The following is a 27,215-nucleotide window of genomic DNA, read 5'->3' on the forward strand; positions in this document are numbered from 1 at the left end:
AGAAATGATGAGGGAAAGGTCCCCAAATTATCCCCTAATAGTCCCGAAATGACGCTGACGGAATACCGGACGGATCCCGAAAACCATCCAGAAATGATGCCGAAAGGGTCCCCAAATAATCCCGTATTAGTCACGAAAAAGTCCCGTAATGACCCCGACGTGATCCCGGACGGATACCTAAAACCATCTAGAAATGATGACGGAAGGTACCCCAAATGATCCCGACGGATCCCGAAAACCATGCAGAAATGATGCCGGAAGGGACCCCAAATGATCCCGAAAAAGTCCCGAAATGACCCCGACGGGATGCCGGACGGATACCGAAAACCATCCAGTAATGATGCCGCTAGGTACCCCAAATGATTCCGAAATGACCCCGTCGCGATCTCGGACGGATCCCGAAAACTATGCAGAAATGATGCCGGAAAGATCCTCAAATGATCCCCTAATAGTCCCGAAATGACCCTGACGTGATCCCGGACGGACCCCGAGAACCGTCCAGAAATGATGCCGAAAGGGTCCCCAAATGATTCCGTATTAGTTCAGAAAAAGTCCCGAAATGACCCCGACGGGATCCCGGACGGATCCCGAAGACAATCCAGAAATGATTACGGAAGGGACCCAAAATGACCCCGAAAGGTCCAGGAGTGATCCCGGAAACCATCAAGATTTTATCTCTCAAAGGTACGCAAAGTGGTCCCGTAATTATCCCGGAATAGTCCCGAAAATGTCCCAAAATAACCTGACGGGATCCCGGACGGATCCCGAAAACCATGCAAAAATGATACCGGAAGAGCCCCCAAATGATCCCGAAAAAGTCCCCAAATTACCCCGACGAGATCCCGGACGGATCCCGAAAACCATCCAGAAATGATGCCGAAAGGATCCCTAAATGATCCCGTATTAGTCGCGAAAAAGTCCCGAAATGACCCCGACGGTATGCCGGACGAATCCCGAAGACCATCCAGAAATGATGCCTAAAGGGACCGAAAATAACCCCGAAAAAGTCCCGTAATGATCCCGGAAACCATCAAGAATTTATCTCTCGAAGGGACGCAAATGATCCCGAAAGTACCCCGACGGGATCCCGGACTGATCCCGAAAACCATCCAGAAATGATCCCGGAAGGGTCTCGATATGACCCTTACGGGATTACAAATAAGGTGAAGCTAATTATAAACTGTATGTGCCAGATACCAAAAACTATTGATTTAGGAGAAAATTTATATTGAGTTATAACAATTTATAGATTTTACACCAGAGGGGGAGATAAAGGGGGGGAGCGGAGGGTGTCACTGCTTACTTTGTAAGCCCTCGACTTATTTGACCCCTTGAGTCTGTGATATTGGTGAAGGACAGTATCGTAAAGTTATAATGTGTAAAAATTATTAAAAAGTAATTGCTCGAAGGGGTCGTGGGACCCCACCCCTCTTTCCATGTTCAAAAAAAATTTCGCTAGTAGACTACTGTCTGTGTCCCAAATTTCATCAAAATATGTGTAGCCATTCTGGCGTGATTCAGTCGCAAAGACGAAAAAATATAATAATTAAATTATAACTGTTCCTGGGGGGCGGCGACCACGCCCCTTTTGAAAAATATATAGCTAGTAGATCCTTCTACACTATTGGCTATATGTGTGCAAAATTATATCCAAATCGGTCCAGCCGTTCTTGCGTGATTGAGTCAGAAAGACAAACGTCTGGACAAACATCCAAACATCCAAACATTCCCATTTATAATATATAATTAGATTAGATTAGATATATCATAGAAGATATCCTGAAAAAAACAGTTTTATCGGAGCTATATATAGTTTTATCCCATACAGCCGATCGTTCAGATAGAAATTTTTTTGGCCATTTCTCCCTTAATTTCCAATATAAAAACGTTAACGTTAAACTTGGTGATATTTATTCTAATATATCATAGAAGATTTTCTGAAAAAATCACTTTGATCGGAGCTATATATTTATAGTATATATCCCATACAATCGGTCGTTCAGATAGAAAGATTTTTGGCAATTTCTCTCTTAATTTCCAATATAAAAACGTTAAACTTGGTGATATTTATTCTAATATATCACAGAAGATTTCCTGAAAAATCACTTTGATCGGAGTTATATGTATATAGTATATACCTATCCCATACAACCGATCGTTCAGATGGAAAGATTTTTGCCCATTTCTCCCTTAGTTTCCAATATAAAACGTGAAACTTGGTCATATATATTCTAATATATTATAGAAGATTTCGATCGGAGCTATATATAATATATATCACATAAAACCGATCGTTAAGATAATGGAGTTTTTTGCCATTTTTTATTTTATATTTATCTTAAAAATCGTTTAGGTATGTAATTTGTTCACTATATATTTCTTATTTTATACATCCGATTATTTGGAGATCTCTCTGAAGTTGGCAAGACAACTTTTACGTGGAAAAAAATTACCTATTGCGAAAATTGCCGTGAATTTGCCGTAATTTATCCGTGAAACAAAAAAATTTGCCGTGGCCATATTTTATAAAATACAGGGTGGCACGCTAACTTCACGTGACTTACCGAAAAGTATGTATGTAAATGAAAAAAGTTACACATTCAATTCAATTTCATATACGCTAATGTGTTTTTTGTATTTAAGATATTATTGCAAAGATAGAACTAGTTCTTATTCTCATCAGAATTAGAATCTTCTGAAATGTTCGGTTCGGGAAAAGCTTTGCCCTCAAGATTTTTATAAAAAGAATGATATTATTTTGGTATAACCAGTTTTTCACACAATTTTTCCAAGTATTTTAGTTTTGATTCGGGAAGAGGCAACGGCTTCGAATAAACCGGTTTGCCTTCATTTAAACAACTATTTTTTTTTAGGATATTAAGCTATTAAAAATTCTTCATCGGTGTAATTTTTTTTGAAGAATACGAGGCACGTATACCCGAACGATGGAACCTACGAATATGTGATGTTCTTATTTTTTTCAAAAATTGTAAAAAGTGTTTAGCCATATCAACGAATGTGTCATACAATATGCCACATTCATTTTTCTGGCTCAACTTTGTGTGATTGAATTGTACATACGTGAAAATGGCATTGCAAATTATTGGGGTTTCTATGTACCTAGGAAGCTCTAGATTTAAGTAGAACATAGAGAATCTAAAGGGTAATCCAAAGGGGCCTCTAACACAAAATCGGAAAAATTGCACATTCATGCTTCTGGCTAGCGGGCGACCATATATGGTTTAAGCTCTAATTTTTTAAATTAATCAAATACAATGCTTTTTAATTTATTTCTTTGTACTTGAACGATTGATCTCAATAACAAAATATCTTTTGAATATGACATTTTTCACCTAAAAAGTTTAGGTTTGTAAAAATGGGGGTAGAGCCCCCAAGATGGCCCCGAATTCTAGTTTTTTTACTTTTCTCATGATCTGTACTCAATTACGCAAATTTTGATACCTCTTGTGATAGCGTAGCTCCAAAATAAATGTACCCCATACATGGACGGGACACTCTACTGCTCAACCCCTATACACTTATAGCACTTTAGTTTTTGTTTTGCCCTGAAGAATTGGCGCAGATACAAATTCACACTTTGAATTAAAGATTTTCATAGCACTCCTATATGCCCTCATATGAAAGTGCAAAGAAAAAGCAGGGCCATATGAAGCCAAGGCACTTCGGTATGATATTCAAATTTACACCAACAAATTGACAAAAAAATTTTTTTCAAAAATAGTTTAGCACTGAGTAAAATTTTAATTCAAAATTTATTCATTAGGGGTGGACCATGAAAATCTTTTAATATGTAAAATATATTTTTTTTAGTGTACATATAATTTTGTATATGTATTGTGATTTGCACTTCGATATAAACATTTTTGAACAGCCCTGTTATTGAATTCGTGGAATGAGTTTATATTAGGGTGGTCATTATTATTTTAGTCTCACCCTTTCAAACAGTCATAATAAGGTGTGCCCCAGAGGCGTCAAAGTTAAGGCTTTCCTAAGGAGACTCAAACATTTACATTGAATTTTTTGCTTTCTAATACCCAAAATGTATCGGAGAAAATTAAATTATTTGGAAAATGTTTATATGTTTACCTTTTGAAGGCGTGAAACCCAAAAAAATTTTTTACGCAATTTATTAGGACCACTATACTGCCGTCCATAGCAAATATGATGCCAATATATTTCTGTGACATCAATTTACTCATTAGCTTAAAAACTAGTCAATAAAAAAATTAAAATTTGAAGATAAAACAAATTTTAAAATTTGTTTTATGTTTCGAATATCTTAAATTTCCCAACCAAAAAAGCAGTAAAACAGTTTTCCAAGGCAAGAAAGCAGTAAAAAGCAAACGTTCTGTTTTTATTCTCTAACAAGTAAGGAAGGTTAAGTTCGGGTGTAACCGAACATTACATACTCAGTTGAGAGCTATGGTGACAACATAAGGGAAAATAACCATGTAGGAAAATGAACCGAGGGAAACCCTGGAATGTGTTTGTATGACATGTGTATCAAATGAAAGGCATTAAAGAGTATTTTATGAAGGAGTGGGCCATAGTTCTATAGGTGGACGCCATTTAGGGATACCGCCATAAAGGTGGATCAGGGTTGACTCTAGAATTTGTTTGTACAATATGGATATCAAATGTAAGGTCTTAAAGAGTATTTTATGAGGGAGTGGGCCATAGTTCTATAGGTGGACGCTATTTAGGGATATAGCCATAAAGGTGGATCAGGGTTGACTCTAGAATGCGTTTGTACGATATGGGTATCAAATGAAAGATGTTAATGAGTATATTAAAAGGGATATATCCTTAGTTCCATAGGTGGACGCCGTTTCGAGATACCGCCATAAAGGTGGGCCAGGGGTGACCCTAGAATTTGTTTGTACAATATGGGTATCAAAAGAAAGGTGTTAATGAGTATTTTAAAAGGGATATATCCTTAGTTCCATAGGTGGACGCCGTTTCGAGATATCGCCATAACGGTGGACCAGGGGCGACCCTAGAATTTGTTTGTACGATATGCGTATCAAATTAAAGGTATTAAGGAGGGTTTTAAAAGGGAGTGGTGGTAGTTGTATAGGTGGTCGCCTTTTCGGGATATCGCCATAAAGGTGGACCAGGGGTGACTCTAGAATGCGTTTGTACGATTTGGGTATCAAATGAAAGGTGCTAATGAGTATTTTAAAACGGAGTAATCCTTAGTTCCATAGGTGGACGCCGTTTCGAGATATCGCTATAAAGGTGGACCAGAGGTGACCCTAGAATTTGTTTGTAGAATATGGGTATCAAAAGAAAGGTGTTAATGATTATTTTAAAAGGGAGTAATCCTTAGTTCCACAGGTAGACGCCGTTTCGAGATATCGCCACAAAGGTGGACCAGGTGTGACCCTAGAATTTGTTTGTACAATATTGGTATCAAAAGAAAGGTGTTAATGAGTATTTTAAAAGGGAGTGATGCTTAGTTCCATAGGTGGACGCCGTTTCGAGATATCGCCATAAAGGTGGACCAGGTGTGACCCTAGAATGCGTTTGTACAATATGGGTATCAAACGAAAGATGTTAATGAGTATTTTAAAAGGGAGTAATCCTTAGTTCTATAGGTGGACGCCGTTTCGAGATATCGCCATAAAGGTGGACCAGGGGTGACCCTAGAATTTGTTTGTATAATATGGGTATCAAAAGAAAGGTGTTAATGAGTATTTTAAAAGGGAGTGATGCTTAGTTCCAGAGGTGGACACCGTTTCGAGATATCGCCATAAAGGTGTACCAGGTGTGACCCTAGAATTTGTTTGTACGATATGGGTATCAAATTAAAGGTATTAATGAGGGGATTAAAAGGGAGTGGTGGTAGTTGTATAGGTGGTCGCCTTTTCGAGATATCGCCATAAAGGTGGACCAGGGGTGACTCTAGAATGCGTTTGTACGATATGGGTATCAAATGAAAGGTGTTAATGAGTATTTTAAAAGGGAGTGATGCTTAGTTCCATAGGTGGACGCCTTTTCGAGATATCGCCATAAAGGTGGACCAGGGGTGACTCTAGAATGCGTTTGTACGATATGGGTATCAAATGAAAGGTGTTAATGAGTATTTTAAAAGGGAGTAATCCTTAGTTCCATAGGTGGACGCAGTTTCGAGATATCACCATAAAGGTGGACCAGGGGTGACCCTAGAATTTGTTTGTACAACATGGGTATCAAATTAAAGGTATTAATGAGTATTTTAAAAGGGAGTAATCCTTAGTTCCATAGGTGGACGCCGTTTCGAGATATCGCCACAAAGGTGGACCAGGGGATACCCTAGAGTTTGTTTGTACAATATGGGCATCAAACGAATGGTGTTAATGAGTATTTTAAAAGGGAGTGGGCCTTAGTTCTATAGGTGGACGCCGTTTCGAAATATCGCCATAAAGGTGGACCAGGGGTGACTCTAGAATGGCTTTGTACGATATGGGTATCAAATTAAAGGTATTAATGAGTATTTTAAAAGGGAGTAATCCTTAGTTCCATAGGTGGACGCCGTTTCGAGATATCGCCACAAAGGTGGACCAGGGGATACCCTAGAGTTTGTTTGTACAATATGGGCATCAAACGAATGGTGTTAATGAGGGTTTTAAAAGGGAGTGGTGGTTGTTGTATAGGTGGTCGCCTTTTCGAGATATCGCTATAAAGGTGAACCAGGGGTGACTCTAGAATGCGTTTGTACGATATGGGTATTAAATGAAAGGTGTTAAAGAGTATTTTATGAGGGAGTGGGCCATTGTTCTATAGGTGGACGCCATTTAGGGATATAGCCATAAAGGTGGATCAGGGTTGACTCTAGAATGCGTTTGTACGATATGGGTATCAAATGAAAGGTGTTAATGAGTATTTTAAAAAGGGAGTAATCCTTAGTTCCATAGGTGGACGCCGTTTCGAGATACCGCCATAAAGGTGGACCAGGGGTGACCCTAGAATTTGTTTGTACAATATAGGTATTAAAAGAAAGGTGTTAATGAGTATTTTAAAAGGGAGTAATCCTTAGTTCCATAGGTGGACGCCGTTTCGAGATATCGCCATAAAGGTAGACCAGGGGTGACCCTAGAATTTGTTTGTACAATATGGGTATCAAAAGAAAGGTGTTAATGAGTATTTTAAAAGGGATTGGGCCTCAGTTCTATAGGTGGACGCCGTTTCGAAATACCGCCATAAAGGTGGACCAGGGGTGACTAGAATGTGTTTGTACGATATGGGTATCAAATTAAAGGTATTAATGAGAGTTTTAAAAGGGAGTGGTGGTAGTTGTATATGTGAAGGCTTTTTCCAGATCGCGACCAAAATGTGGACCAGGGTGACCCAGAACATCATCTGTTGGATACCGCTAATTTATTTATATATGTAATACCTGCCAAGATTTTAAGGGTTTTTTATTTCTTCCTGCGGAACTTTTTCATTTTCTTCTACTTAATATGGTAGGTGTCACAACCATTTTATAAAGTTTTTTCTAAAGTTATATTTCGTGTCAATAAACCAATCCAATTACCTCACCATGTTTCATCCCTTTTTTCGTATTTGGTATAGAATTATGGCATTTTTTTCATTTTTCGTAATTTTCGATATCGAAAAAGTGGGCGTGGTCATTGTCGGATTTCGTTCATTTTTCATACCAAAATAAAGTGAGTTCAAGTAAGTACCTGAACTAAGTTCATTAAAGATATGTCGATTTTTGCTGAAGTTATCGTGTTAACGGCCATGCGGAAGGACAGACGAACGACAGTGTATAAAAACTGGGCGTGGCATCAACCGATTTCGCCCGTTTTCACAGAAAACAGTTATCATCATAAAATCTATGCCCATACCAAATTTCAAAAGGATTGGTTAATTTTTGTTCGACTTATGGCGTTAAAAGTATCCTAGACAAATTAAATGAAAAAGGGCGGAGCCACGCCCATTTTGAAATTTTCTTTTATTTTAGTATTTTGTTACACCATGTCATTACTGGAGTTGAATGTTGACATAATTTACTTTATACTGTAAAGATATTAAATTTTTTGTTAAAATTTTACTTAAAAAAAAATTTTTTTTTAAATGTAGGCGTGGTCCTTCTCCGATTTTGCTAATTTTTATTAGGCGTACATATAGTAATAGGAGTAACGTCCCTGCCAAATTTCATCATGATATCTTCAACGACTGACAAATTACAGCTTGCAAAAGTTTTAAATTACCTTCTTTTAAAAGTGGGCGGTGCCACGCCCATTGTCCAAAATTTTATTATTTTCCACTCTGCGTCATAAATTCAACTCATCTACCAAGTTTCGTCGCTTTATCTGTCTTTGGTAATGAATTATCGCACTTTTTCGGTTTTACGAAATTTTCGATATCGAAAAAGTGGGCGTGGTTATAGTCCGATATTGTTCATTTTAAATAGCGATCTGAGGTGAGTGCTCAGGAACCTACATACCAAATTTCATCAAGATACCTCAAAATTTACTCAAGTTATCGTGTTAATGGCCATGCGGAAGGACAGACGGACGACTGTGTATAAAAACTGGGCGTGGCATCAACCGATTTCGCCCGTTTTCACAGAAAACAGTTAACATCATAAAATCTATGCCCCTACCAAATTTCAAAAGGATTGGTTAATTTTTGTTCGACTTATGGCGTTAAAAGTATCCTAGACAAATTAAATGAAAAAGGGCGGAGCCACGCCCATTTTGAAATTTTCTTTTATTTTTGTATTTTGTTGTACCATGTCATTACTGGAGTTGAATGTTGACATAATTTACTTATATACTGTAAAGATATTAAATTTTTTGTTAAAATTTTACTTTAAAAAAATTTTTTTTTTAAAAGTGGGCGTGGTCTTTCTCCGATTTTGCTAATTTTTATTAGGCGTACATATAGTAATAGGAGTAACGTCCCTGCCAAATTTCATCATGATATCTTCAATGACTGACAAATTACAGCTTGCAAAAATTTTAAATTACCTTCTTTTAAAAGTGGGCGGTGCCACGCCCATTGTCCAAAATTTTACTAATTTTCTATTCTGCGTCATAAATTCAACTCATCTACCAAGTTTCGTCGCTTTATCTGTCTTTGGTAATGAATTATCGCACTTTTTCGGTTTTACGAAATTTTCGATATCGAAAAAGTGGGCGTGGTTATCGTCCGATATCGTTGATTTTAAATAGCGATCTGAGATAAGTGCTCAGGAACCTACATACCAAATTTCATCAAGTTACCTCAAAATTTACTCAAGTTATCGTGTTAACGGACGGACGGACATGGCTCAATCAAATTTTTTTTCGATCCTGATTATTTTGATATATGGAAGTCTATATCTATCTCGATTCCTTTATATATGTACAACCAACCGTTATCCAATCAAACTTAATATACTCTGTGAGCTCTGCTCAACTGAGTATAAGAATGATTTATACATAGAAATGTTATATTTTAACATTACATTAGCATACAATTTTACTGTAAGAATGATTTCAAAGCATAAAAGCAGTTTTTGAAAAAAAAAGATTAAAAAAGCACTAAATTTTACGCTTTAAAATTTACAAGACGTGAATGCAGTTCGCGACTTATTTTGGGCTCCGTAAACAATTATGTGTGTAGCAGAATCACATGTTGTAGCGATAAGGACATTCCTCGAAGGCCTTGGGGAGTGTTATCAATGTTGATGGTCCTCTGCCGGATGCAGATCTGGTACGTTCCGGTAACAATCACCATAAAGGTACTAGCCCGACCATCTCGGGAACGATTTGGTATGACCACATGAACACTTCTAGGCCATTCCGCTTTTCCAATTCCTATATCCATCAGGTGTTCGGGGTCGCCAGAGCCTCGGCTGTTAATTAAACAGGATTCGCCACGGGTAGGTGAGGCGGACAATTGGATTGGATAAGTTATATATTGCGCTGGCAACCCTTTGAGAAGGTTGCGCTGCACAACCCCTTGAATAAATTTGGTATTTCAGTCGCCTCTTACTACAGGCATACCTACCGCGGGTATATTCTAAGTCCCCTAACCCGCTGGGTAACCTTAATCGGTCACAATCATTAGTTTTTGTCGTGTACCAAGTCAAACTATTTATTTGGTTAAAACAAACGTAAAACTCGCACTTCATACTTCTCTGATTTCACTTTTTACGCTTTACTAGCCTTTTGACAGACGGCAGTAAAGTGTACATATTTTCACTTAAATTCACCCCCTTGACATTTACAGTTGAGTGTGGCTGAAATTTATGGTAAAACCACAACCACTTCACTTCCCCATGCCCAATCATAGTGGAGCAAATAAGGAGGAGGGACTTTATTTATACGACTCTGAATACAACCTTCATTCATCTCCTGCGGTTTCAATATAAAAGAACTATCCACTTCACATAAGTAATTTGTAATAAGAGAAATTGATGAAATGGAACCCAACGTTTGCTTAATTGCATACGAAGGCTTGTTTGTGTTATTTGTAAAAAATTTTCCTCCATTTGTGATATTTTGTAATATTTGTACATTTGTAATTGACTCACCATTCTTAGTGTTATGATTGCTTTTGTCAACAAAGCGGAACCAAACATGTAGCCTCAGTAAAAAGCCACACACGGTCATAAATAATAATTGTAACCAAACAACTAGCAATTGAAAACTAGCCAAAATTTTAGAAGATAAAGTACAGCATTTTTGTGAATTTATTTGTAATTTGTATTCTGTCTGAAAATTGGTTTACCTACATTTAAAAATTAAGCCGCGCTTCCCCCCTTCACAATTTTTTTTATTCTCTTTTACTCTATTTCCATTTTTCTTGTCCATCCCTTATTCCATTTGTCTACCTCCCACTCCCCAATCCCACCTACACTCCCAACCTTATTCCTACTCCCACACCCACTCCTACTTCCTCTAAACTTTATATTTCCATTCCCACTTCCAGTTCTAGCCCCACTCTCACTACAGTTTCCTAATACATATATGGTATCTCTGATTCCCCCCATAAATTCTCAAAACAAAAATTCAGAAACACATTTTTTTAGAAAACATTAGGTTGAACTGGCCAGTCCATGAGGACCTCACATAAACTGAATGAGTCCGCAGTGGTACCAGAAGTTTGTTTTAACGACCAAACTGAAAAACCCTATCAAAAACCAAGACTTATGTTATAAAATAACTCCGTCCTCTTGGCAAATACTAGAAGCTTCCTAGGACTTAAGTCACTTGCTGCTTCTAGATCTGACAGCCGTATCACTCCTAATAACTGGAGTCTTAGCCTGGCAGCGCAGGGCACGAGCACAGAACGTGCTCAATCGTTTCCTCCTCCAACCCGCACGTCCTACATATGCTATCACTGACCAAACCTAATTTAAAGGCATGTGACGCCAGAAAGCAGTGTCCAGTCAGAATACCTGTCATGATCTTACACATAATCTTCGATACTTTACAGCCCCGCGCTTGAACCCACGCCTTTCCCGCTTGGTCGATCGTGTGCACCTCTCGCTATCGCTCAATCTCGCCCAGTCTAATTGGACGTCTACGGAGCAAGCTTCAAGGGATACACCCTTTTTAGCTAGTTCATCTGCTTTTTCATTCCCATCTATTCCCATATGCCCTGGGACCCAATATAGATGTATGCTTCTCCCTGTCCCGATTCTCTCCAGGGGCTGCTTACACTCTAACACGCATTTAGATGCTGTGCTATGCGATATTATTGCCCTAATTGCTGCTTGACTGTCAATATAAAAGTTAATACGGTTGCACCTTAAGCTATTCTCTTCCAGGGTTTCTACTGCTGGTTACGGCTAATATTTCCGCTTGGGAAACGCTACAGTAATCCGGAAGCCTGTAGGATCTGTTGATTTCCGGGTCAGCACAGTATACCGCAGACCCTACTCCTCTCACTGCTTTGGAACCATCTGTCTACTAGAAAACATTAAACAGAACTCTTTTTTCAGAAATCCAAAACTCAGAAGTCACAACTCCGAAACAAAAATTTACAAATCAAAATTCAGAAGTCAAATTTCAGAAAGTAATCAGAGAGCAAAAAACATTAAATTTTGCGCTTAAGAAATTTAACTTCTGAATTTTTTTTTAGCCGTCTGGTAACTTCCTGGAACACAGCAACATCGAAAGAAGGCGTTATATCCAATCGAATTATGGATGTATTATGTATGTATAATAGCACTAAATTGAGTGAAGCCCGAACAAATAATTATATCGAAGGGTGGCACAACGTCATTCGACACACTCTAACATATTTAATTTCATAAAAAAACAAGTAAGGAAGGCTAAATTCGGGTGTAACCGAACATTACAAACTCAGCTGAGAGCTTTGGAGACAAAATAAGGGAAAATCACCATGTAGGAAAATGAAGCTAGGGAAACCCTGGAATGTGTTTGTATGACATGGGTATCAAATCAAAGGTGGTAATGAGTATTTTAAAAGGGTGCGATCCTTAGTTCTATAGGTGGACGCCTTTTCGAGATATCGCCATAAAGGTGGACGAGGGGTGACTCTAGAATGTGCTTGTACGATATGGGTATCAAATTAAAGGTATTAATGAGGGTTTTAAAAGGGAATGGCCCTTAGTAGTATATGTGAAGGCGTTTTCGAGATATCGGCCAAAATGTGGCCCAGGGTGACCCAGAATTACCATATTTCATCCCTTTTTTCGTATTTCGTATAGAATTAGTGCATTTTTTTATTTTTCGAAATTTTCGATATCGAAAAAGTGTGGTCATAGTCGGATTTCGCCCATCTTTAATACCAAGATAAAGTGAGTCGAGATAAGTACGTGAACTAAGTTTAGTAAAGATATATCGATTTTTGCTCAAGTTATCGTGGTAACAGCCAAGAGGAAGGGCAGACGGTCGACTGTGTATAAAAACTAGGCTTGGCTTCAACCGATTTCGCCAATTTTCACAGAAAACAGTTATCGGTATAGAAGCTATGCCCTTACCAAATTTCGCAAGGAATGGTAAATTTTTGTTCGACTTATGGCATTAAAAGTATTATAGACACATTAAATGAAAAAGGGCGGAGCCACGCCCATTTTGAAAATTTTTTTTATTATTGTATTTTGTTGCACCATATCATTACTGTAGTTGAATGTTGACATAATTTACTTATATACTATATGATTTGAGATGAGTGCACAGGAACCTACATACCAAATTTCATCAAGATACCTCAAAATTTACTCAAGTTATGGTGTAACGGACAGACGGACGGACATGGCTAAATTAATTTCTTTTTTCGCCCAGATCATTTTGATATATAGAAGTCTATATCTATATCGATTAGTTTATGCCGTTACGGATTACCGTTATACGAACAAAGTTAATATACTCTGTGAGCTCTGCTCAGCTGAGTATAATAAAAAAACGAACAAGGAATAACAGATATAACATTGCAGAATTTTTCAGCTGGAGGCGAGCCATATCGAAAACGCAAGGAAAAATATAAAGACCTCGGCCAGCATTTGTTTATTATTTTTACATTTCATTAAATAAATTTTTTTGTTGTTGTTGTATTAACGATAAATACATTCCCCGAAGGACGAGTTGATGGTCCTTTGCCGGATATAGATTGATACGTTCCGGTAACAAATCACCATTATGGTATGACCCCAACCATCTCGGGAACGATTAATATGACCATACCGCCGTCCCACCCCCTGGTTAGTTAGTTAGTTAGTTATTTATTTATTACGGCTTAAAGCCTAATTCAAGATACAAATAGTACTATTATATCTTATAGGTAGAGTTTTACAAAATTCATATAATTTTGCCTTAAAAACTAAGATTTCATTGCAGGTTTTAATTTCCAATCGGAGCTCGTTGTAACCCTTTAGGCCTTTGTAAAAGATGTTTTGCTTATCTATTTCTGTTCGAAAAAATGGCAATTTAAAATTATGTCTATTTCTAGTATTTATATTCTGTGTTTGCTCCACTAGAACTACGTTACTACTTAAATATTCAGGTACATTTCCATGTTTTATATTAAATATCAATTTCATGTTATGAAAATAAATTTTTTGCTTGACACTCAACCAGTTCAACTTTTTTAACATATCAGCCGTTCTAGCATCTGTACATTTTTTAAGAATAAACCTCATACATCTATTTTGAAGCTTTTGTAGCTTATCAATTTCTTTGTACGCTATTATGAATAATATCGATTGGCAATACACAAAATGTGGTTCAATAATAGATTTATAAATAATTATTTTATATTTTTCTTGTATATACTTGGTAGATCTCTGCACAACATCAATCTTTTTCGCGACTTTCGCAACTGTGTAGTTTATATGTTCTTCAAATTTAAGTTTGTTATCAATTATAATCTCTAAATATTTTATGCTATTAACTTTTTGTATGGTTTCATTATTTATTTTTAGCCCACTTAAGTCCTCATCATTAATATTTTTTCTTGTTATGACCATATATTTGGTTTTGTTTATATTAAGCTTTAGCCTATTCGCACATAGCCATGTGTATAAATTGTTGAGATCATTTTGCATTTTTAATACCGTAGTAGTAATATTATTATCACTGATCATAAGTAATGCATCTTCCGCAAATAGTTTGATATCACAGTCTTGTATCACATTAACTATATCATTTATATATATTAGGAACAATATTGGTGCTAGGACCACATGTATACAAATAAAATGTATGTTTATTTATTTGTGCAAGTTCTCTATCGTACCACTTATTCATTAGTTTTATATGTACTTCTTTTTCATAGGTTAAATTTTCCATCGCTTGCGTTAAAATGTTGTTCACTAATTCAACTTTATCATCTATTAATAAATTTTCATTGAAAGTAAAATTAAAGGACCTAAGTAGGTTTAATAAATTGTCATTACTATATTTATCCCAAGCAATTATTTTCTTAATCACTCTCATCTTATATGATTTAGATATTTGAACATTGTACATTATTGTTTCATGATCAGAAATTCTGCATGCTTGCAGAGATTTACACTTTATTTCTTCAGAATTTGAATATATGAGATCAATTTTAGATTCAGTTGTATCCGTTATTCGTGTATTAAAATCCACTTTTTGAACCATACTCATCACGGAAAATATTTCATTCAGTTTTGTACTGTATGTTGATGTGTGATTCCTGTTGATATTAAAATCACCAACTATTATATTGTGGTTACTTTTTTCATATTTAACAATTAATATTTCATTTAAATAGTCTAGGAAGGCTGCATCACTTGTGCTGGGCGAGTGGTAGAGCACCCCTATTTGCAACTTTTTTCCAAGTTTTTTCAATTTTATTATAATGTAAATTCATGTTTACACTACCATTATATATTATATTAAAATTTATTTCTCTAAGTACATATATTAGTACTCCGCCAGTATGCCTGCTGTGGGAATCACATCTTATCATGTTAAAAGATGCTATTTCTAATTCATTATCTTCAATATCTTTTGTTGTACACGTTTCAGAGCATAATATGATTGCCGGCTTGAGAACTTCCTCCGTCACTTCCAATTCACTTTTATTCGAAACTATACTATTAATGTTTAGATAAATACATTTTAATATATTGTTATCAGCTTTTGCAGACTTGCTTTTTCGATTAACTTTTCGGGAATATAATCCTCAAGTTGATCTGTAACTTCTGAGTAGTGCGTTAGTTGCTAATAGCCAAGCCTATGCTTTTTTGCACTTAAGTGCTTTAAATAAACCGGACATTGTCGGCAAGTGACAAGTGATTTACATCTAGCCCTAAGTTTAATTTTTCATTGGCCTTTATGCAATTTATACACTTGTTTATAGGCGTTTCATTACACTCCGTGGTTTTATGTTTACCCAAACATTTGCTGCACACCTCTTCACTTTTACAATCGGTCGCTTTATGGTTGTATCCTTTACATTTGTAACATGTTGTCACATTAACACCATCGTAAAACCTGCATCTTTCCCATCCTACGTTTAGTTTATCTAACTTCATAACGTTGGTAAACATATCTTTATCCACCTCTATAATTGCATTATAGTAGTTTTTGTTGTTTGTTTTGACATTGTATTGTTTAATAATTTTTCCATGAGAGTTTGTGGTCGCCTGCTAAATATGTGTATGATGCATAAATATTTATAACAGGATTCCTCTCGCGTAGGTAAGGTTGACAATTGGGTTGCCGAAGCTTTGGAGCTATAAAGCTGTGTATTGCCCTTATTAACCGCTTGAATCCCTGTAAATTCACTTGAAAAAGATAAACGCGAAAACGATTTAATTAATTACATGCTTGCCATTGCACACAATTTAAAAATTTAGATTGCGCTACTTTTTCTTTATATGTACAAAATACCTTCCAAATAAATAAGCGAGAGAAATTTAATGTTTTTTCTGTCGTCTGATTACTTTCTGAATTTTGACCCTTGAATTTTGTCTTTCTGACGAATGTTTTTTGAAAAAATGTGTTTCTGAATTTTTGTTTTCTAAATTTATGGGTGGGAGGGGGGGTGGGGGAGAGGGGGTGGGGCACCGGTATCTCTATGCCAAATATGGAATACCTGCTTCTCCTGGCCGACCGATTTCAATATCTTTGTTTGTATAAACCTTGACGAACCTATATGAAGGTAACACAATTTTTAAAATGTCTTTAATATTTCTCCTGCGATGTTCTTACTCTACCAGTAAACAAAGGTATTTGTCGTATTGTAGCTTCTGCAAAAAAAGTTTTAACTTCTTGCCTCTCTCATCTTTTCCACATACTTAGTCCCTGTCGCTTTCTGCATCTCACCCATTTTAAAGTCTCGATTTTTCTCTCTTCTGCTCCCACTTTCTGTCATCTCCCTCAACCTTCCTCTATACTTCTTCATTTCCTTCCTTCCACATGCTTCCCCTGCTTTCCATCTTCCCCTCACACTTTCTCAATTTGTATCTATTTTTTCCTGTCACACTTTCTTCCCCCTATCCCACTCCGATCCCTATTTTTTCGAAACGCTGCCTAAGCAATACATTTCAAACAAGTTGAACCAAAAATAAGATTTTTTGGAATGGGTAGGCCCATGGTCCACATGCCAGAAATAAAGTTTTCCAAGTATATATGTAGCTTGTCGAAGAGGAACTCCTGGTACTAACTCCTTGAAGCAAATGGCACCATAAATTTTTTCAAATAGGTCGGTCACTAGTCCACTTCCCGAAAAGAAACATTGTTTAAATATTAAGCTAGACAACCCCAGTACCGAATCTTAAGCAAATCAAAATATGAATACGAATGATTATAATAGCTCGAGCCGCCTGTTACTTTTCGGAAAGAAAATTTTGTACTAAATTTCCAACAAATCGGACAATAAATTCGATTTATTACAAAAGGTCAAGCCCTGGTCCACTTTCCGGAAAGAAAGCTTTTTCATATAGTTAATAAGCTAGTCACGGAAGTATCCCCTATACCAAATTTCAAGCAAATCGCAGCATACACTATTCAATTTGGAATATGTCGGCCCCTGGTGCACTTACTGGAATGAAATCAAATATTATCTTTGTCAAAGAAGTACCCCCCTGTACTGAATTTCAAGCAAATCGCACCGTACTCAGGGGAAAATATAGAACTTTGTACATTTTCTTATTATTCGCGACATTATAAAAAAAAATTTTAGGTTTTAATTTTATTACCATCGCGACTTTCGTTTTCCCATAGAAATCTACCTGGACTTAAGAATATAATCAAAATGACGAGTCGAAGGATTTCGAAAAAAGGTCTTAGATTATATCGTACTCATTTTAATTGTTTGAAAGATTTCCGAGGTTAAAGATCAGCCACAAACTGTACTTATTTGACTACTGCAAAGTGTTTCATCCAAAATATGTTCTCTGTTTTTGAGTAATTATTTTGTAACAAAGTTGAAGTAACTGTGACGGTCGTCACATAAACATAACGTAAAAAAAATACAGTCTTAATTTGGTTTGAAAAAAGTTTCATTTGAATTGAAACAGGATAGGTGACTGGGTGACCAGGGTCTCGAGATATAGGCCAAAACGTGGACCCGGGTACCCCTAGAGTGTGTTTATAGAATATGGATATCAAATGAAAGCTGTTGATGAGTGCTTTAGTACAGAGTAATATATTATCCCGAGACGGACTGGGACTGGGATAAGGACTAGGACTGGGACTGAGACTGGGAGTGTGACTGGGACTGGAACTGGAATAAAATACATACCACCCTCTGGGACAGGCAATAAGGGATGCAGAAGAATAAGAAGAAATTGAGAGAAGAGAAAAGAGATAAGGAGAAGGAGATTGAGAAAGAGATAGAATGAGACGAAGATGGAGATAGATGAAGCGAAAAAGACTGAGGAAGGAGTGAATAAAAGGATTAGGAAAAAGTGAAGAGGGGAGGAGGGCAGATTCAGATGGAAAAAGCTTATTAAAATGTATGCAGATAGGCCAAATTTAGGGCAAGACAACGTCTGCCGGGTCTTCTAGTATAATTTGTATAAAGCTCCTTTTGAAAAGGTTCAAAGTAACACATTACTGTCGCACCGCATTGTTTTAGCTAGGAATAATGGATGGTTCCGAGAAAAAGTAGTATGGACCTTGCATTATTCGAGAAAAAAGTTTTCCAAGAGATATTTTGCCTTTCCATGCTGCGAACAGCTTGTATGGAAGAAAGTTCAATAAAAAAAAAGTCCAACGAATAAAAGCCTAAACCTACTGCTGGCTAGGTCATGTAAGATGAAGACGCTACGGCTCACAAGAAGTATGTATATATATTAGTTTGTTTCGTGGTGTACTTTTAATTGAAGATCGTTAATTTTAGTATGACCTTGTGCTTATTTAGTACCTCACCTAAGTCTTTATTTATACCTCTAGAACCCCTTAAGGTCCGAAAGCAATCATATGTATAATTTCATTGGTCTAAAATTTAAGCTTCCTGTTTACGATACAATTTACAGTGCCGGATCCACGGGGGGTGTTGGGGAAACTGGGGGAGAGATGGATATAAATAATATCAACATTTTAAATAGTTTTTGAAGTCGATGAAACTATTTTCAAAAGATTCCAGCGGCCTTAATAGGCATTGCGACATGCTTCATTTTAAGAAAGTTAAATACAGTCTTAAAGCAACTTTACGAAGTTGGACAAATGAAGTTTTAGCTTTATAGCTTCATAAATGACGGAAATATTCCGTTAAGTATTGAATTATCAAAGTATTGTAAGGAATTTACTTGCAAATCCTCTTATTTGCCCTTCTGCTAAGTTCGAATCACTAAACTGTTGAATAAATAACTCCAATATTGAATGATGGAAAAATTACCTTTATTAAAGTACTCCACAATAACACTTATACTTTGCAACGAATAGCTTGCTTAATAACCAACTGATTGATAGCTGAAATGAAACTGATTATTCATGCCTCAGCCTGTGCCGCTTTTATACTCTTCGGTTTCCTCGTTCACCCATTTCTCGTAAGGTCTAGTAATTTCGTGAACCTGATGCTTGTTTATAAGCTATATACCCGTATATTTGCAATTTGTATCCATATGCGTGTGTATATGTGAGCGGCTGATGATGACATGCGCTTGTGAGTATCTCTCTCTGTTGCCCCGCATGTATGTGTGCAGACATAATGATTAATTTGTTTACGTACATGCAAGTGTAGCATCTTGCTTCATTGTGTTGTGGCTTTATTTACTTAGTATCAGATTAGTGATGGGAGTATCACTTAGTGTCACTGATATTCGTCACACTGCCCTCCACCTAAGTCTGATCGTCCCGATCAGACAAATCTCTCGATCTAACCGCTGCTAGCCTCTCCAAATGAACCACTTTCATTTTGGTTCGGGGTTTGCCAATGGTTTGTATGCGGTACACTACATCGTTGATCCGTTTTACAACTTTGTATGGGCCTTCCCAGTTACACTGAAATTTCGGGGACAAACCTTTTTTTCGTTGTGGGTTGTATAGCAGCACCAAATCTCCTTCCTGAAACCCTTCCGAATTAATTGCTTTATCGTACCTCGCTTTCATCTTGTCACTCATAATCTTTGCTCGTTGCCTTACAAGATCGTGTATCTCTCTCAGCTCTTCTTCCAAGACACCAGTGCATTTCTTGACATTCCTCTCCGCATCGGCACCTATCCCATACTTCAAATCAGCTGGCAGTCGAAGGTCATTGCCAAAAATTATTTTGCAGGGGTTTGACCCGTTGTCTCATGCACTGCTGATCGGTAAGCCATCAAGAATAATGGTATGCGGGTATCCCACTCCTTATGGTACTTGTCTACTACTTTCCTTAAATGCTCCTCCAAGGTTCTATTGAAACGTTCCACCATACCATCGGACTGAGGATGCAATGCAGTTGTCCGTGTTTTTCGACTGCCCAATGATTTACACATTTCTTGGAACACAGCTGATTCAAAATTCCTGCCTTGGTCAGAATGTAACTCCATTGGTACACCATACCTTGCAACCCATTCGTTTTTAACCACTTCTGCTACTGTTTCTGCTTCTTGGTTTGGGATTGGGTATACCTCTGGCCATTTACTGAAATAATCCATAACCACCAGTACGTATTTGTTTCCGCGGTTGCTAGTAGGAAATGGACCTGCGACATCCATAGCGATCCTATCAAATGGTGCACCTGAATATACTGCTTCATCTGACCATGACTTCCTGTTTTGGGCCCTTTTGCTCTGTTGCATACCTCGCAGTTGGCAATCCACTCGGTGACCCACTGACGGCAACCAACCCAATAGAATCTCTGCTTAATTTTCTCGATCGTCTTTGTGATTCCAAGATGACCTCCACTTGGACCATTATGCAGCTCGCTGAGCACGTCAGGAATCCTCTTTCTGGGAACAACTATCAGTTTCTTCTTGCATTGACCATCCTCACTCTCCCATACTCGATGAAGGCAACCGGATATCAATTCTAAACTATTCCACTGTGCCCAATATGACTTCGCAATGGGACTCTCTGCTAACATCTCTTCTCTGCTTGGTCTTTCGTTTCGTTCTAGCCCTTGCATAACATGTGACAGATCTGTATCTTCTAGCTGACACTTTCTTAGTTGTTCCTTGTCCCATTCATCCGTACACGTTATAGTCATTAGACGGACATCTATAATGTCTTCTTTAGCCTCGGCCCTTGAACAGTGCTTGCATTCCAAACTACATGGTCTTCGTGACATTGCATCGGCATTTCCATGGGTACTACCTTTCCGATGCTCAATGGAAAAGTCGTAGCTTTGTAGTCGCTCGATCCACCGTGCCAATTGTCCTTCCGGATTACGGAACTGCAGAAGCCATTTTAACGCTGCGTGATCTGTCTTGACACGGAATCGCTGGCCGTAGAGGTATTTATGAAAATGTTTAATGCACTCTACCAATGCCAACAGCTCTCTCCGTGTAACGCAATAGTTCCTCTCTGGTTTTCAAATCGAACGGCTGTAATATGCAACTATCTTCTCCTGTCCATCAACCAGTTGTGACAAAACGCCTCCTATAGCATATCCACTTGCATCTGTATCTAGAATAAATGTTGCTCCTGGAATCGGATATGCCAACATTGGGGCAGTGCACAAATGCTCCTTCAATGTTTGGAAAGCCACCTCTTGCTCCTTTTTCCATTCAAAAGCTTTATTTTTTCTTGTAAGCTCATGGAGGCTATGGGCTACGCTGGAAAAATTTGGTACAAATCGACGGTAATATGTGCACAGCCCAAGGAAACTTCTCAATTCATGTAGGTTCTGTGGTCTTGGCCAATCCTTTACAGCCTCTATCTTTTCGTTTGCAGTGCAAATGCCCTCTGTCGTTACCTTGTGACCCAAATAATTTACTTCCTTTTTAAACAGCGCACACTTTTTGGGACTTAACTTCAGACCAGCGCCAGCTATTCTCTGGAAAACTTCCTCCAAGTTCTTAAGATGTTCCTCAAAGTTCTTGCCCAATACGATGATGTCGTCCAGGTATACCAAGCATGTTTTCCAATGTAGACCTTTCAGTACCTGGTCCATGAGTCTCTCAAAAGTAGCTGGTGCATTACAAAGTCCAAAAGGCATTACTGTAAATTGCCAAAGACCATCACCGACACTGAAGGCTGTGTTCTCTTTATCTTCCTCCTTCACCTCAACTTGCCAGCAGCCGCTTTTCAAGTCCAATGCGGAAAACCATTTCGTACCAGATAGCGAGTCCAGAGTGTCGTCAATTCTTGGCAATGGGTAGCTATCCTTTTTCGTAACGTCATTCAACTTGCGGTAGTCCACGCAAAACCTCATTTTTCCATCCTTCTTCTTTACAAGTACTACCGGTGAGCTCCATGGACTAGCTGATGGTTCGATGACGCCGCTGTGGCTCATTTCTTGTACGATTTGACTCACAACTTCCCGTTTCGCCAGTGGAACACTACGAGGAGCTTGACGTATCGGCCTCGCGTCTCCAGTGCCAATTTGATGTTTCACAACATTGGTGCGGCCTGGTTTGGAACCATCATGGTCAAATATGTTCGCGTACTTTAGGAGCAGTTGTTTTGCCTTATTCTGATAGGCTTCCTCTAGCCCCTGCGTCCAAGCCGTGAAGCCATTTGAAAGATCAGTATTACTAGATGAAACATGTTCCTGGAGCTGTTCACAGTTAATAACTACTTCAGCCTCTTGGCATCTTCCCAAAATAGCTCCTTTGGTCAAATTAAATGGTGACTTGAACTCATTGAGTACTCTTACCAGAATACGTCCATCTTGTTTTGTCATAGCCAGGGTTTTTCCTACAAGTATGCTCAGTGCTGATTTGTTTGCTGCTTCGACAACCCACAATTTGTTTGTCCCACAATCTCCATCAACCTTTGCCCAGAGGACTGCTTCGGATTTCGGTGGTATTTGCTGACTCTCTTCCACCAGCACTCGTTTACTGCTGTAGCCTCTCTCGTAGCCGAAATTAAGTGGCACATCCATGTTCTTATATCGCATCGTCTTGCTTTACATGTCGATCTTGATGCCCTGGTCGATTAAGAAGTCCACTCCAATTATGATTTCATCAACAATCTCTGCCACTATAAAATTGTGTACTACCGTGACGTTCCCAATTGCGACTTCGCATGATACTTCTGCTAGAACCGTGCTGTCTTCTCCAGTGGCTGTCGCAATATTGCTCCTTGCAATGGTCTTATCTTCTTGTTGACTAAATCCAATCGAATGATGGAATAAGATGCACCCGTATCTACAGTCAGTAAACGTTCCTTTCCATCCACATAATTTCAATAACAATTTCATAACTCCAGAGTTTTTCTGTTGTGATCCCTTCAGTGCTTCCAAAATCGTGTCCACTCAATCTGGTCTTTCTACTTCCACACGATGGGCTTTGTACGCTGCCTTACTCAAAAGTGACGCTGTTTCCTGAGTCAGTGCATAAGATACCGTTTCAGCAAATGTTTACTTTGGGCTTGCGTACGTAGCTCGCTTTGTTTCGACGTCCCGTATGCCGTTTATGAAGCTCTGAATCTTTACCCTCTCGGTGTACTCCACGGGTGCGTCCGCATTTGCCAAATGTGCCAACCTTTCAACATCCGAGGCAAACTCCTGCAAGGTCTCATTCGCTTTTTGGTGACGGTTTTGTAACTCAGTTTGGAATATCTGTTTTCTATGCTCGCTTCCATAACGTCTCCCGACAGCGGCCATCAATGCTTCATAGCTGTTCCGTTAGTACTCTGGAATAGTCTGTAAGATTTCGGCAGCTGGTCCTTTCAATGCTACGAAGAGTGCAGCAACTTTATCTTCAGCATTCCAGTTGTTCACTGTTGCGGTGTTCGCAAACTGTAGCTTAAAGACCTGGAAAGGAACAGACCCGTCAAAGGATGGTGTTTTTACCTTTGGATTACTCGCTGAAACAGCTGGGCAATTTAGTTGTAACTGCTCCATACGACCCTTCAAATCATCGACTTCTGTCTGAAATTGAGCGATTTTTGCATCCTGCGCTTCCAGCTTTGATGTTACCCTTGCTTCCTGTGCTTCTAACTGTGAAGACATTTGTGCCACCTGCAATGATAAGCGCTCATCTTGTTCTTCCATCTTGGATGTTATGCGTGTCTCCTGCGATTCCAGTTGGGATGCCATATATGTCTTCTGTTCTTCCAGTTGAGTTTCCATCTTGGATGCCATATATTTCTTCTGTTCTTCTAACTGTGTTTCCATCTTAGATGTTATATCTGTATTTTGCGATTCCAGTTGAGATGACATGTTGGTGGATATTTGTGATAACATTTCGGACATTTGTGCCGATATTGCAGCCAATATCATGTTCAAGTCTGTGTTCGCCATTGTCTGCGGTGTTTCATTTTTCTCCTCCAATTTTGTTGTCTCATCGCCATCAAAATGAAAGACATACTCTTCCACGTCAATTCCTTCTAATTCCATTGCATCTCGTAGTCGTGCCTGAAGTTCGAGTTTTATGCCGAATGTATTCAATCCACGGTTCGCCAACTCCTTCTTCAGCTGCGGGATCTTCAATTCACTTAACTTTGCCATGTCCTTGTTGTCCTCTAGAATTTATTCAACAATTCCTCTTCTGACACCAATTGTAACGAATTTACTTGCAAATCCTCTTATTTGCCCTTCTGCTAAGTTCGAATCACTAAACTGTTGAATAAATAACTCCAATATTGAATGATGGAAAAATGACCTTTATTAAAGTACTCCACAATAACACTTATACTTTGCAACGAATAGCTTGCTTAATAACCAACTGATTGATAGCTCAAATGAAACTGATTATTCATGCCTCAGCCTGTGCCGCTTTTATACTCTTCGGTTTCCTCGTTCACCCATTTCTCGTAAGGTCTAGTAATTTCGTGAACCTGATGCTTGTTTATGAGCTACATATATACACGTATATTTGCAATTTGTATCCATATGCGTGTGTACATGTGAGCGGCTGATGATGACATGCGCTTGTGAGTATCTCTCGCTGTTGCCTCGCATGTGTGTGTGCAGACATAATGATTAATTTGTTTACGTACATACAAGTTTAGCAGCTTGCTTCATTGTGTTGTGGCTTTATTTACTTAGTATCAGATTAGTGATGGGAGTATCACTTAGTGTCACTGATATTCGTCAGAGTATTATATTTCATCAGAAGAAGTGTGTACAATTTCATTACAATACATTTCCTTAAATGAAAGTTATTAAAAAAAAAGTGTGATAATGATGATTACTTACTTAATTGGCGCTTAACCGTTTAAACGGTTATGGCCGTCCAACAATGCGCTCCAGTCGCTTCTTCGCTCTGCCAACTGGCGCCAATTGGTCACACCAAGGGAGTTTAAATCGTTTTCCACCTGGTCCTCCCAGTGGAGGAAAGCGCCGTCTTCCTCCGCTTCCATAGGCGGGTTCCGATAAAAAAAAAAACGTTCTTAGCCGGGGCATAACATGGCCTAGCCAGCGTAGACGCTACGTTTTAATTCGCTGGACTATGTTGATGTCTTCGTAAAGAGGTCCATAAATCTTTCGAAGAACTTTTCTCTTGAACACTCCCAGAGCCGCTTTATATGATGTTGTCATGGTCCATGCTTCTGCGCCATATAGATGGACGGTGACTTGTAGTGCATGATTCTCGTTTGCCGAGAGAGGACTTTACTTTACCTACCTAGTCCAATGTAGCATTTATTGGCAAGAGTGATTCTTCGCTGGATTTCAGAGCTGATGTTGTTAGTGTTAATGTTGATTCCAAAATACAAGTAAGGAAGGCTAAGTACGGGTGTAACCGAACATTACATACTCAGCTGCCAAATTACAGCTTGCAATACTTTTAAATTACCTTCTTTAAAGAGTGAGCGGTGCCACGTCCATTGTCCAAAATTTTACTTATTTTCTATTCTGCGTCATAAGGTCAACCCACCTTCCAAGTTTCATCGCTTTATCCGTCTTTGGCAATGAATTATCGCCCTTTTTCTGTTTTTCGAAATTTTCGATATCGAAAAAGTGGGCGTGTTTATAGTCGGATTGCGCTCATTTTAATGAGATGAGTGCCCAGGAACTTACATACCAAATTTCATTAAGACACCTCATAATTTACTCAAGTTATTTTGTTTACGGACAGACGGACGTGCGGACATGGCTAAATGAACTTATTTTTTCGCCCAGATCATTTAGATTTAGATTAAGTCTATATCTATTTTGATTAGTTTATGCCATTACGGGGTACCGTTATGCGAACAAAATTAATTATACTCTGTGAGCTCTGCTCAGCTGGGTATGAAAAACCAAATCTTTTACTATTTCGAAATTATGGCTGCCAACAGTATCGTGGTTGCCAATTCGCATATACGCTAACTCTTTTCTCGATGACAGCACGTATGTACTTCGTTTTGTTCCCTTCACCATCAAACCCATCCTTACCGCTCTTTTCCAGTTTGGAGTAAGCAGAACTTACGGCGCGGGTGTTGAGGCCGATAATATCAATATCATCAGCATGTGTCAGTCATTGAACGCTTATATAAAATACTGTTCCAGAGCGGTGTGATGATGATGACCCTCCGGAAAAATAGACTCACGAATGAATGGATGAGTAAAGCCAACATACACTTTTTTTCGGTTGAATTAAGTGGAATAGGTTAGGTAAGATACCAGAAATCGGATTTTGTTCATGAAGTTCCCCCCAAAATGCCTCTACGGATCCGCCCATGCGATAAAGCAACTTGATTTTAGTCCCTTTAACTTCCCCACGGCCATATTTGTTTGTGTATCTATTGCTTTGGTATGGCACCATTTAAAAGTAATGTGAAGCTTTATAAATTACTACGCTTCATGTTTTGCTTCGTCAGCTATTGGTTTTATTGCAAACAAAAAAACATTCTTACATACACATCGTCGGTAAAAGTGAAAACCCGCCTATCATTTTTCTAACAAAAAATTTTTGTTTAAAGGCTAGTAATTATTATATTATGTCAACTCCCGCCAAGTTCTATTCCTTAGTCCATTACAAAGCTGTAATGAAAACAAACACGTAAATCTGTATGGCAAGTAGACTGACAAGATGCTTCGACACTGAGGTTTTCAAAATTGTTAAACAGAATCATATAAGGTTTTGCACTCTGAGCGCCGATATGTGTTCTCTTTTTCCATCATCATGTAGGAACTAAAAATTTATTAGGCTGACGCTGCATGAAATTAAATAACTCTGCATACGTATTCACAAATCCGTGGCGGAACGATACAAGGTGGCAGCATGGGACAGCTGATTATAAACTTTTTTTATTTGG

At 38.2% G+C, this 27,215-nt stretch overlaps 1 protein-coding gene across 6 annotated transcripts in view; it reads left to right on the forward strand.

Moving 5' to 3' along the window:
• Vav (Vav guanine nucleotide exchange factor) overlaps nt 1–27,215 on the forward strand; it is a 257,307-nt gene that overhangs the window by 48,591 nt on the left and 181,501 nt on the right. The gene's annotated exons all lie outside the window — the stretch shown is intronic.

Source organism: Eurosta solidaginis, chromosome 4 (assembly GCF_040869045.1).
Source record: "Eurosta solidaginis isolate ZX-2024a chromosome 4, ASM4086904v1, whole genome shotgun sequence".
Classification (NCBI taxonomy): Eukaryota; Metazoa; Arthropoda; class Insecta; order Diptera; family Tephritidae; genus Eurosta; species Eurosta solidaginis.